The 12,694-nt window shown below is 47.0% G+C and overlaps 1 protein-coding gene and 1 long non-coding RNA gene across 5 annotated transcripts in view; one reads left to right on the top strand and one right to left on the bottom strand.

Moving 5' to 3' along the window:
- Positions 1-6,206, bottom strand: part of MANBAL (mannosidase beta like) — a 25,746-nt gene extending 19,540 nt beyond the window's left edge. Inside the window, exons 1-2 of one of the 4 annotated variants that reach the window (XM_072800967.1) lie at positions 5,911-5,944; positions 599-666 (exon numbers count right to left, since the gene is read on the bottom strand). The gene's annotated coding sequence lies outside the window, so the exon portion shown is untranslated. Of the gene's footprint in view, positions 1-598; positions 667-5,393; positions 5,456-5,910 lie in introns of those variants that run through there. The other 3 variants (XM_072800969.1, XM_072800966.1, XM_072800970.1) reach the window with 3 other exon arrangements.
- LOC140618431 (uncharacterized) lies at positions 5,917-12,694 on the top strand. Its single transcript, XR_012018559.1, has 3 exons — positions 5,917-6,126; positions 9,102-9,409; positions 10,521-12,694. It is a non-coding gene; the product is annotated as an uncharacterized lncRNA (long non-coding RNA).

Raw genomic sequence — 12,694 nt, 5'->3', positions numbered from 1 at the left:
TGATTCTATCAGCAAGTAGCTACACTTTGGAGTCTTGATATTCTCATGAGCCAAACAATAATATCTATTCAAAGCAATAATGCATTTAAGCTTTTTAGTGGCAATAAGGCCATATATAACAAGAGCCATAAAAGTGATTATATCCTTTGACTGAATAACTCATTTCCTAGAATTTACAGTAAGGAAACAATTCAAAACAAGAAAAAAGGCTTCAGGTACAAAAAAATTCACAGTAGTGCTATTCATGATAGTGAAAAACAGGAAGCAACTGAAGTGTCCAACAATAAAGAGTCAGTTAACCCAATTACCGCACATCATGGCATATTCCCCCTTAAGATGGCAAGTATAAACGATGCATATCAGGTCAGTGGAAAGTCTTGGCGAAATAACATTTGCTGAAGAGACAACAATTACAGGAACACTGTGACTGCAACCATGTATGAACTGATTTTGTTGGCCAAAGATCAAAAAAGGCTAGGAAGATGTGAATCGTCGCTGTTCAAGCAAAGGCTTCTATATAGGATAGCATAGATGTAATGGGAGGGTGACTGTGAAAAAATCTGCTTGACACAGATTATGTATGCTTTAGAACGCTTACCTAGTTTTCTCTACACCCCTGTGCTTGACTTCCCAGCCTTCCTGCCAGTGTTTCTGGGTCTTCAATTCCTAAGTACAGAAGTCACATGAGTCCTACTCATCCTTCAGATCTCAAGTGGGAGGCGGTTGCCCTCAGACTCCCTGTGCCTGTGCCAGGCTGTCACCCCACCGCCCCCCCACCCCCCGCCATGGTTGCAGCAGCAACAAGCAATCGTTTGCCAGATGTGCACCACACCTCGCATCTGGTTCACGTTGCAACCACCTGGGGAGGTGGGTTTTACTAACGAAGACAAGGAAACTGACTGGGAGAGGTTATGTGCCCTGCCCAGGGACCAGGTAGCTGATGAATGGTAAAGTCAAGCTTCAAACTGATTGGCTCCTCCAGAGCTTGAGAGCTTCCCGATTAGGTCGGTGGTTTTCAAAATGCAGGCAGTGACCCATCAGTGAGCCGTGGAAACCACTTAGGGGGCTGCAAGAAGCATTTTTTCCTTAACTTCATTAGCCAACACTTGATTTAAATAAATGACAATAGAAAATATCACATTAGTGGGGCGCCTGGGTGGCTCAGTGGGTTAAGCGCCTGACTCTTCATTTCAGCTCAGGTCATGAGCTCAGGGAAGGGAAATGGAGCCCTGCATGAGGCTCTGCACTGTGAGTACAGAGCCTCCCTAAGGATTCTCTCTCTCCCTCTCTCTGTCCCTGCCCTCACCTCCTTCCACCCACTGGTGTAGGTAGGGGGTAGAGGGAGGAAGGAAGGGAGGAAGGGAAGAAGGGAGGGAGGGAGGGAGGGAGGGAGGGAGAGGGAGAGGGAGAGGGAGAGGGAGAGGGAGAGGGAGAGGGAGAGGGAGAGGGAGAGAGAGAGAGAGAGAGAGAGAAAGAAAGAAAGAAAGAAAGAAAGAAAGAAAGAAAGAAAGAAAGAAAGAAAGAAAGAAAGAAAGAAAGAAAGAAAGAGAAAGAAAGAAAGAGAAAGAAAGAAAGAAAGAAAGATAGATAGATAGATCACATTAGGAAGGAAGGAAAAAAAATCCAATTAGTAAGGATCAGTATTGTATCCTGAAGCTTTTTTTCAGTTACATCTATTTACATCCAAGTATGTGTGTTCTGAGCCAAAATTCAAACATATTTCTTATTATTTGAGAAATAAGGAGTCTGGAGTCTAATGTTTTTTACTTGCTCCACTCTAAGGCCCTGGACAGCAGGGGCCCTGGGCCCACCCCGAGTTTGTTCCAGGGCCTGACTCAGATATTTGGTGAATGATGAAGCCTCTGCCTGTATCCCACCTGGAAAGCAAGAACAGAAGCCTCAACCGCCTCATTTAACAATGAGGAGTAGGAGTGGAGAAGCATGGGGCTTGCCTAGGTTTTCCCAGTGAGTCGAGGCAGAGCTATCCTGCGGTGTCTCTAGCCTACAGCACACCAGACTTGCTTTAAGAGCAGAGGTTTTCTTTTTTTTTTTAAAGAGCCTTTATTTTTTTTAAGATTTTTTAAAAATTTATTCAGAGAGAAAGAGAGAGAGAGAGAGGCATAGACACAGGCAGAGGGAGAAGCAGGCTCCATGCAGGGAGCCTGACGTGGGACTTCATCCCAGGTCCCCAGGATTACACCCCGGGCTGCAGGCGGCGCTAAAACGCTGAGCCACCGGGGCTGCCCAAGCAGAGGTTTTCATACACTGGGGAAATCTCATACCCCTGCCAGAATTTAATACAAAATACTTCCTCATCTATTACCAAACATAACAAATAATTTCATAAGGTTATTAAAATCCTTGAGGCTCATCCCTGAATGCCAGACACTAGTGGTCTGAGACATTCATTCATTGGATACATATTTATTGAGCACCTACTGTGTGTCAAGGGTTATTCTAACTTCTGCCACGGAGTTCTCATCCAAATGGGGGTACTCACACACACATACACATGGATTATAATGTCAGAGTTGGGTATTACGGGAAAATATAAAGGAGTATGATTTGGTATGAGGTGGTGAGGGAAGGGCCTCTTTGAGAAGGTAACATTTCAGCAGAGCCAAAAAGAAAGCACAGGAAAAGTCATTTAAATACCCACTGGAGGAACAGTGGGAATAAGGTCCTGAAGCAGTAATGAGCTTTATGATCAAGAAGAACAAGAAAGTAAACAAGCTGTGTAGGGCCAGGAGGCCATACTATAGAGCCTTTTGGTTTCTCCCCTGAGTAAAAGGGAAGACTCTTGAAGGTACTTAGCAAAGAAGATGGCAGGGTCTGACTCATTTTTAAATGGTCCCTCTGGCTACCCTGTTGAGAAAAGACTGCAGGGGTACAAGAGTGGGACCTGGGACAGCGGAGACCAGTCAGGCAGGAGGCTGCTGAAACAGTCAAAAAGACATGCCTGCACCCAGGTGGCAGCAGTGGGGGATGATAAGTTCTGGGGATATGGATATATTTTGCAGAGAGCTAATGGCACTGCTGAAGTAAAATCCGAAAGAAAGAAGTTAAACATAATCCCTGAAGGTCAAAGGGATTGAAGGTCAAAGGGATCATATTCTGTATGATACTGTAATGGTGAATAGAAGATATTAAGGATTTATCAAAACCCACAGAACTTTACAACACAAAGAGTAAAATTTAATGTATGCAAATGTTAAAAAAAAATCATTTCAGAGGTCAAAGTATCCCAGGATGGTACAAAGAATGTGACATTCTGAATCTAAATGTATTACAAATGTATTAAATAACTTCACAGGGCTGGGGTGGGGGCAGGATGTGTGTGGCCCAGCCTCTCAGTTAAGTCTTTGTCTTCAGCTTGGTCAAGATCCCAGGGTCCAGACCAGGGAATCTGCTTCTGCCCCTCCCCCGCTGCTCCCCCTGCTCATGTGCATGTGCTCTCTGCCTTCCTCCCTCTCTCAAATGAGTAAAATCTTTACAAAAATAGTAGTTGAAAGGAGGGGGGAGGGGGCTATCAGGTGCCAACCTAGTTAACTATGAAAATGAGTGGAGTTTGTAGGACTAAAGGTAAAAGGAAGTACACATGTACAATACACTCTACCTGATAGTTACTTCCCACAGGCGACAGAGGTTAACAATTTTGAAACCACTATATATGTATACTGAAATTGAACAACTGAGTAAATGGATGGTAGATGGTGGGAGTTAGATTAGTCACAGATGGAGTAGGAGGTTACAGATAAGCCAGAGGAGGCTAGAATGATCCATGTGGAATTGATGAGAGTTGCAGCTATCTCTAGGAACTCATATTTAGCTTAATATAGATACAGGTGGCAACACAGGGAAGTATTTATAGATATGTGTATATATACAGGTTAGTATACACACATCTGTTCTTGCACTGAGGACCTAGAGGCATGGGCATCCCAGTAGCAATGATCACACCTAACAACCAGGTCTTGGCATTTAATACATTCTCCAACAAAAGGAACCAAGGCGCTGAAGAAATGGTTCATTCTAGGACGGAGGCACGAAATATACAAGATGAGCCTGAGCAGAAAATGTTCAAAAAAAAAAAAAAAAAAAACAAAAAACACCCACAAAACAAAAAACACATTTGCTGGGACATGTCAAAGGGATAGAGTGCCCAATGGCCAAAGCTGGAACAGTGTGAGCAATAAAATACAGTACTACTGGATTATAACCCAAAGTATGAAAATAAATATCTGAGCCCATACTGATCTAAATCATTGAACAGGTAAATAAATAAATGGGGGAGAGTTGACAAATTTCCCATGGAGAATTCCACATAATTTATGTAGATACTCCGCCTTTTAAGTGTGGAGCATGATTCCACATTCTTAAGTGCGGGCTGTATTGAAATGATTTTATTCCAAGAGTACAACATGGGAAAGGGGAGAAAAGGAAGAAATTTTACAGTGGAAAAACTCGACTACCCCAAGCTAGTGATCCAAGGTTAACATCAACAGTGACAATTTATACTAATAGCATATACCCTTGATGTAATGAGAATGGTACTTTACCTCTGTGGTTTTCTACCCCAAAACTCCCAACTCCCAACTAATCATGCGAAAATACATCAGACAAATCTCAACTGAGGATCATTTTACTCAAAACTGCCAAGTTGCTCTAACAAGCAAAGTCTGGGAAACCATCAGAGCCAAGAGGAACCTTAAAGAGATGCGACTAGGGGATCCCTGGGTGGCTCGGCGGTTAGCGCCGCCTGCAGCCCAGGGCGTGATCCTGGAGGCCCGGGATCCAGTCCCACGTCGGATTCCCTGCATGGAGCCTGCTTCTCCCTCCGTCTGTGTCTCTCATGAATAAATAAAATCTTAAAAACAGAGAGAGAGAGACACGCGACTAAATGTAATGTATCCTGGACAGGATCCTGGAGCAGATAAAGGACACTGGGGGAGGGTCCCGAGATGGGAGTTCTGCATGGGGTTCCCAGGGGGGAGCCTGCTTCTCCCTCCATGTTTCTGCCTTTTGAATAAATAAAATCTTTTTATTTTTTTTTAAAGCACACTGGGGACTGGGGGATCCCCGGGTGGCGCAGCGGTTTTGCGCCTGCCTGCAGCCCAGGGCGTGATCCTGGAGTCCCGGGATCGAGTCCCACGTCGGGCTCCCTGCACGGAGCCTGCTTCTCCCTCTGCCTGTGTCTCTGCCTCTCTCTCTGTCTCTCGTGAATAAATAAAGTCTTTAAAAAATAAAAATAAAAGGACATCGGGGGACGCTGAGCAAAAGCGAATAAAGCACGGACGTTAGCTAAGATTAACTAAGATCAACATTGGCTCATTGCAATAAACATGCACTGTGCACTTCAGCGCTTCGCCTTCACCATCTCATTTAATCCTCACCACAAGCCTATGCGCCCATTTTACAAGGGAGGAAACTGAGAACCGAGGAGACCACCAGGGAAGGCCCACGACGACACAGCACTTGGGAGCCCACTCTGGAGGCCAACTCCGGCCAGACTGACCCCGGGGCGGGGGCGGGGGCGGGGGCTGCCGCTCCGCAGGTGCGAGGGAGCGCCCGGCTCCGGCTCGGGCTCCGAGCGAACGCGCCGGGCTGCACCGGCGAGGCCCTCGCTCCCCACCCCCACCCCCCCCGGGGCCACCAATTCCCTCGCGCAAGTAACTTCCTGCGAGCGCCCCGGGAAGTTATTCTCGCCGCGCGCACGGCGTCCCCGGGCCCGGCCGAGCCGCGCCGCCGGGGGCAGCCGGGCCGCGGCGCCCGAGCCCGAGCCCGAGCCCAAGCCGGCGTCCGCTCCCGCCGCCCCGCGACCCCGCCCCGCCCCGACGCCCGAGCCCCAGCCCGAGCCCAGCCCGGGCCCCGCCGCCGCCGCCGCCGCCGCCGCCGCGCTGCCGCACTCACCTCCCGCGCCGCCGGGCCGCTCCCCCGGAAGTGGTTCCCGCCGCAGATCCCGGAAGTGACGCAGTAGCAACCCGCGGGTCCAGCTCCTCCCGCGTTGCTAGGGCTCCGGCCTTTGTCCCAACTCGGGGGGTTTGAGCGGGAGGGGCCTGGGGCTGCGGGAACAGACCTCCCCGGAGTTTCAAAGCCCCTTTGTGTCAGAGCCCATTTCAGCAGACGGTTAGTAGACGTCTACAGGCGCTTTAATTCTATGGTAGACCCTGAGCTAGGAGCCTGCAAAGAGGGGACGCAAATAAGAATTCTCAGCGTTCAGACGGAAGCGCATGATTAGAATTCGTTCCAGGCCTTCACCCGGGGCGGGCCGGGGCCGGGGGCGGGGATGTCGGGGTACAGCACGCGGCCCTTGATCTCCGAGTCGTGGGCACAGAACGTACTTGAGAAAAAAACCCAGAAAATTAACAGTGCCGTACTCTGTGCTCTGGGTTAGTTACTGGAGATACAGTGAAACTGTGAAATAATAAACGTTACTGCTTTAAGCCCCTATTTTCAGGGTCCTTTGTCATGCAACATAGAGAACTCTCACTCGGCAGCTCGCAGAGGAGGGGCTGGATGGCAGAGATCCAAAAAAGAATTGAAACCAAATCTTACCCCCAAGGAGCTCACTCTTAGGGGCACCTGGTGGCTCAGTGGTTGAGCATCTGCCTTTGGCTCAGGTCATGACCCTGGGGTCCTGGGATCTAGTCCTACATCGGGCTCCCCTCAGGAAGCCTGCTTCTCCCTCTGCCTATATCTATGCCTCTCTCTGTGTCTCTCATGAATAAAGTCTTTAAAAAAAAAAAAAAGCTCCCTCTTAGAGGATTCTAAAATAATTATAATTCAGACAACGTCCACTAACTCCATGCTATGTGAGGTGGAATGGGAGATAGAAAATGTAGCATTCATTTATTCATTCAGATAGTTATGGAGTTTCTGCCCTGGATCATGTACTATGGAACTGGGAAGACCGTGGCTGGCAGGTGGGTCCCCACCCTCACTGTGCTTACAGAGTAGGAATTCATGTCTGACACCTCCATTAGTCAATCACACAGAGAAATGTATATGAATCAGGAGATGTGTTGGGAAGGAGGGGAAACCATGAGAAAATAAGGTAGGGGATACAATCAAGATAGGGTGATCAGGGAAGGCCTCTCTGTGAAGGTAACATTTAAACTAAGAAGAATGAATAGCATTTGCCAGGCAAGGAGAGGGAGGAAACCGCATGGTGGGAGGTGGAAAGGCTGTGGGAAAGGCTTGGGGCATAAGAAGGGAAGAGAAGCTCAAGCCTGAAGGGTACAGGAATGTAGAATAAGAGTTGGTACTTGCCCTTAAAGGGACTCACTGTGGGATGGGGATGAGGAGGGTCATGGGAGACAGACCCTCTCTGTCTTATGTGTTGAATTATATCTCCTCCCAAAAACAGCTATGTTGGAGGGGCCCCTGAGTGGCTTAGTCAGTTAAGCATCTGCCTTCAGCTCAGGTCACGATCTCAGGGTCCTAGGATGGAGCCCTGCATCGAGTTTCCTGCTCAGCGGGGAAACCTGCTTCTCCATCTCCCTCTGCTGCTACTACCCCCTGCTTATGCTCTCTCACTCTCTCTGTTAAATAAGTAAATAAAAATCTTAAAAATAAATAAATAAAATTGGATGGGAATAGAAAGCTACGTCTTCTGCCTTAAAAAAAAAAAAAAAAAAAGGTTATGTTGGAGTCCCAATCCTTAGTAGCTCAGAATATAATCATACATGAAGGTATGATTTTTTTATAGAGGTAATCAAGTTAAAATTAGGTGATTGGGGCAGCCTGGGTGGCTCAGCGGTTTAGCACCGCCTTCTGCTCAGGGCATGATCCTGGAGACCTGGGATCGAGTCCCACGTCAGGCTCCCTGCATGGAGCCTGCTTCTCCCTCTGCTTGTGTCTCTGCCTCTCTCTCTGTCTCTCATGAATAAATAAATAAAATCTTAAAAATAAAAAATAAAATGAGGTGATTAATATGGGCACTAATCTGACTGGTGTCCTTATTTAAAGGGGAAATTTGGGCATAGATCTCCACCCAGGGAGCATGACATGTGAAGATAAAGGTGGAGATCAGCATGATGCTTCTACACACCAAGGAATAACAAAGATTGCCAGCAAACCACTGGAAGCTAGGCGAAAGCCATGAAGCTGATTCTTCCTCACAACCCTCAGCTTTGATTTCAGATTCCTAGTCTCCAGAGCTGTGAAAAAGTAAATATCTGTTGTTTAAGCCACTCAGTTTGTGGTACTTTTTTATGGAGGCCTAGCAAACTACTACAGATGCACAGGTGCTTTGAAACCTGTTACTCTGTGTCCAAATGTAAAAGATCCCCAGTGTGGCTGCTATAAGCATGGCTAACTTTCTCTATCTCTGGAAGCTCCTGGAAGGCTCCAGCTGAGTCTTGCTCATCTCTGTGCCCTACGTGGCTCTATTAGCACCACAGCAAGGCGAAGAGCTCTGTGCCACACTTGCTCCTACCCATGATATCTATGCAAGGCACACTGCTCACAGCATGAAAGAAAAAGTTGAAAATGATATGGTTTCTGCTCTGAAAAAAAATTCTAAACTAGATGAACACATGACAGCGTAAACTGGTTTGTAATTATTAATTATAGCTCCCATTTATTGCGTATTCACTAAGTGCCAAGCACTTTACATACATCAATATTCTCCTGCCAGCAAGCCTACAAGGCAGCTGTAATTATGCTCATTTACAAGTAAAGAAGCCTAGGGCTGGAGAAGTTAAGCAACTTCCCAAAGCCTCCCAGAGGCTACAGGCATAACCAGTGCACTACCCAGCCAACCTGTCCCAGCCAGATGGACGCTCCAGGCATGAGTCCCCCAGGAAGAGAGGAAGGATCCACAGGGACTGAGGTATCTGAGAAGGCTTCATGAGGGAAGCGGTTCAATGTGTGTTCCAGATAAATGGGCTGGATCAAATATGGGAAAAGAAAACTTGAGGTGCAAGACTTGCTTTTCTACCTCTGAGCCTTTGCCTTTGTCGGTCTCTGCCTGGAATGCTCTCCCCTCCTGGTTTTTCACAAATCAGGCTCATTTTCATCCCTCAGGGCTCAGCCCAAATACCACCTTTTCAGAAAGGGCCCCCCCGACCCCCCTTTCTAGCTAGTTGTTTTTTCTACAGATGGCTCCAGCAGTATTGCCACCCCAGAAGCTCTTCTGCCCATGGCTGCTTTGACCAGCAGCATACTGTGGAAGGAACTGTGTCAGCCTCAGGCATGGCACTCGCCTGGCCTGGAAGTCAGCCACGTAAGAAGGGTGAGCAGCCTGAGATCAGTGAGCTGTGAGAAGTCCAAACCACACGGAGGAAGGGAATCCAAGGAACATCAGACACCAGATCAGGGAATGAAGAAGCCATCTGGGAGAGGTGGAGCGATGGACAGATCTGAGATAAAGCAATAATGGGAAAATGTTAAGTGTACCATCTAGGTGGTAAGTGTAGCGTTTGCTGTACAATCCTTTTAGCTTTTTTATAAATTTGAATTTTTCCACTACAAAATTTGGGGCAAAAGAGAAGCCATTTTGTTTCTTGTTTTTGTTGTTGTTGTTAAGATTTTATTTATTCATTCATTCATGAGAAACGCAGAGAGGAGAGAAAGAGAGAGAGGCCGAGACACAGGCAGAGGGAGAAGCAGGCTCCATGCAGGGAGCCCGACACGGGACCCGATCCCAGGTCTCCAGGATCCTGCCCTGGGCTAAGGCAGCGCTAAACCGCTCAGCCACCCGGGCTGCCCGAGAAGCCATTTTGGAGGTGGATTCTCCAGCCCCAGACACTTTAGCTGACACCACGTGGAGCAGAGATGAAGCTCCCAGCCCAGCCTTTTCCGGATTCCTGACCCACAAGATCATGAGCTAAATTAATGAGTACTTTAAGCTACTAATTTTGGAGGTATAGATAACAGAAACTCTCTAGGAGACCTCTCTTACTTTCTATCACAGCTCCCTGCCTGCTTCTTTTAGGGCATTACCACGGTCTGTAACTGTCTTATTTGCTTGCGTAATCATTATCTGTCTCTTCCCCAAGAGAGTGTAACTTCTGTTTCCTTTGCTCATGCCTTCTCCCAGCACCTAGTACACTGCCTGGTACCTGGAGGTACAAGTGAATGTTTTTTGAGTGACTAACTGAGCCCAGGAGATGGAGCCCTTCTGAAGGGTAACAGGAGAGAATATAGAGTTTGTGGAGTGGAGGGGGGGACTTGGCATTTGTCAGTTTGGCTGCCCAACTCTCATTTGGGGGAATCTCAAGAAACAGAAACAGGAAGAGGCAGTCTCCTCTCTCCCTATGGATGAAGGCAGATGGATGAAGTGAACACATTCTTACCTCAGTTCCTGCTAGAGCATGAATACTGGACATACCCACCCCAGATTTAATCTGGAAGTAGAAATTCCAGCTGTAAAGGTCAGTCAGAGACCATGGTGAGTCCAGATTTGGGGACCTTGTTCAGAACAGGAGGCTCTAGCGGCAGGATGTTAGCCACTTGGCTTTGGGTGGTTCCTGCCTGAGTCCGGTTCTGCAGTGTTTCATTACCTCCTTCTGCCTTAGGTTCAGCTCTGGTGTGAAACCAAGAATGCTGAGTGAGGCAGATCCGGATAAATCCAAGATGCAGGACCAAAACAAGGGTCCACTTTCCTTAGGTGATCTGGACATCTTCCTCATGCCAGAAAGGCCAAGGACATGTTTCTCTCAGAGGCAGCAGAGCCCAAATAGCAGTGGAGATTCATCACATCCCAGACTCTTTCTCTGGGCCTCCAAGAGCCTTGTAGCAGGTAACCAACTTTGACAAGACCTGTTCTTCTCTTGCTTTCTACAAGGTATGAACTCAGGACTGGATTCTACTCTCAGAGGTCTAGAAACACAAGGTGCCTGAGTCCTATTCCTGTGCTCTAGGATTTTCCAGGAGCCAGTCTACTACAAGGAGGAGAGGTTCACATTCCAATGCTGGGCTCATTAGAGAGGTCAGCAAACAGAATATCCATCAGAAGAGAAATTACATGTGAACATCAACGTGCATATCCCAGAAAAAAACAGACACTCTCACTTGGTCTTGAGACCCAAGATCTCCCACAGTCCTGAAACCTGAAAAGTTTTATTCAGCAGACATTCATTGAGTACCAACTGCATGTCAGGTAAACACTGGGGACAAGATCTTGGGCTCTGGTAGGGGAGAGAGACATAGACACAAACTAATACAATAGGATATTTTGAGTCCTACAAAGGAGAGCTCATCAGAGAAGTTCTAAAAAGGAGAAGCATCAGACCTTTGACAATCACCAAAGGCATCCCAGAGTAAGTGGCATTCACTCTCCAGAAGGAGATTACAACAGAAGCAAAGACCTAGGCCAGGGCTTGCACTTCCAATTCCCCACAAGGAGTGAGTCCAGAACTTCATCTCTCTGAAATGCTTCATAGAAGCAGCACAAACTTCACATGCATCTAGCATCTGGATGATATTAATTACCTCCGTGTTTATTAAGTGCCCCATTAAACTTGACTCTAACCAACAGCACAGTTGGCTCCCCGGGTTAAATCCACACTAAATATTCAATTACACACAGCACAAGCAGAATCGTATTTGGCAGGGATTAGCTCACTTGTCCTGTGAAGGCACTTTTCCAGCTGAATAATAATGGTGTCTTTTAATTGTGTGGTATCTTCCTCTTGAGGGACTTTAAGCCAGAACATCTCCTCAGAGGGAGACAGAAACTGGGTGTCATCATATCCATTTTGTAGTTGGATGAACTCAGTAAAGAGATCTGGCACTCGCCACAGAAGCTGGAATCTTATTTCTCTTTCAGTGCTCAGCTCAAATGCCCTCCTCTTTGAAGATTTTTCAGTTCCCTCATCACAATTTCCTTGCAGTGCATGACGCTGAAAGAAGCTGAGAGAAACGGCAGAGCCCTCCCTTGTGTACAGGGCCCTGTGATGGATGCTTGGCCTGCATTCACTCACTCCATCCTCCTTCCCCGCAGCACACCCCCCCACCTCCACCCCCAAGGGAGAGTTTCCACTTCACAGCTGAGAAAACTGAGAGAGAAGTTGAGAGATGGGTCTTGGTTTGCACAATTAATAACTATCAGGGTCAGGATTCAAACCCAGGCCTCTGAGCCCAGTGTCTTAACCACGCACAATCCTGGCCCATTTGTTCTTTCATTCAACAAGGATTTATTGAGCACCTAATGTGTACCCGGGGCTTGCTAGGAGTATAGTACTTGCTAGGGGTCCAGGAGTGAGGAAAACATCGCCCTTGTCCTAACAGAGATTATCATCTAAGCAGGGAAGACAGATTTAAAATCCTTCAACAAACAATTATTTAATTACACATCAATCATCTGGCAATGTTAGCAGAATGTAAGTCAACTGGAAAGACACTTAGCAGGGCAAGAAAACAGGTGCCTAGATGGGTTCTTCTTTTCTGTAATTCAGGAGTCAATCAACTCTTCCTTTTTTACTTTGATTCTGTAGCTGAGCAATGCCTACAGATGCCCACAATTGCTTTGGTAATATCTACAAATCACTTCCTTTTCTGAATCATGGCTTTCCCAGCTGTAAAATGGGAATGAAAATAACAAACCACTGGAAACAACCCAAATACCCATCAACAGGAGACTGTTTACATAAATGATAGTACATTTACACCATGGAATATACAGTTATTAAAAAGCATGAGACAACTGGAAATGCTAGGGAAGGATCACTAAGACATCACTGAGTGAACG

This window comes from Canis lupus, chromosome 26 (assembly GCF_048164855.1).
Source record: "Canis lupus baileyi chromosome 26, mCanLup2.hap1, whole genome shotgun sequence".
NCBI classification, from domain to species: domain Eukaryota; kingdom Metazoa; phylum Chordata; class Mammalia; order Carnivora; family Canidae; genus Canis; species Canis lupus.
This window is presented reverse-complemented; position numbering and strand designations above follow the sequence as displayed.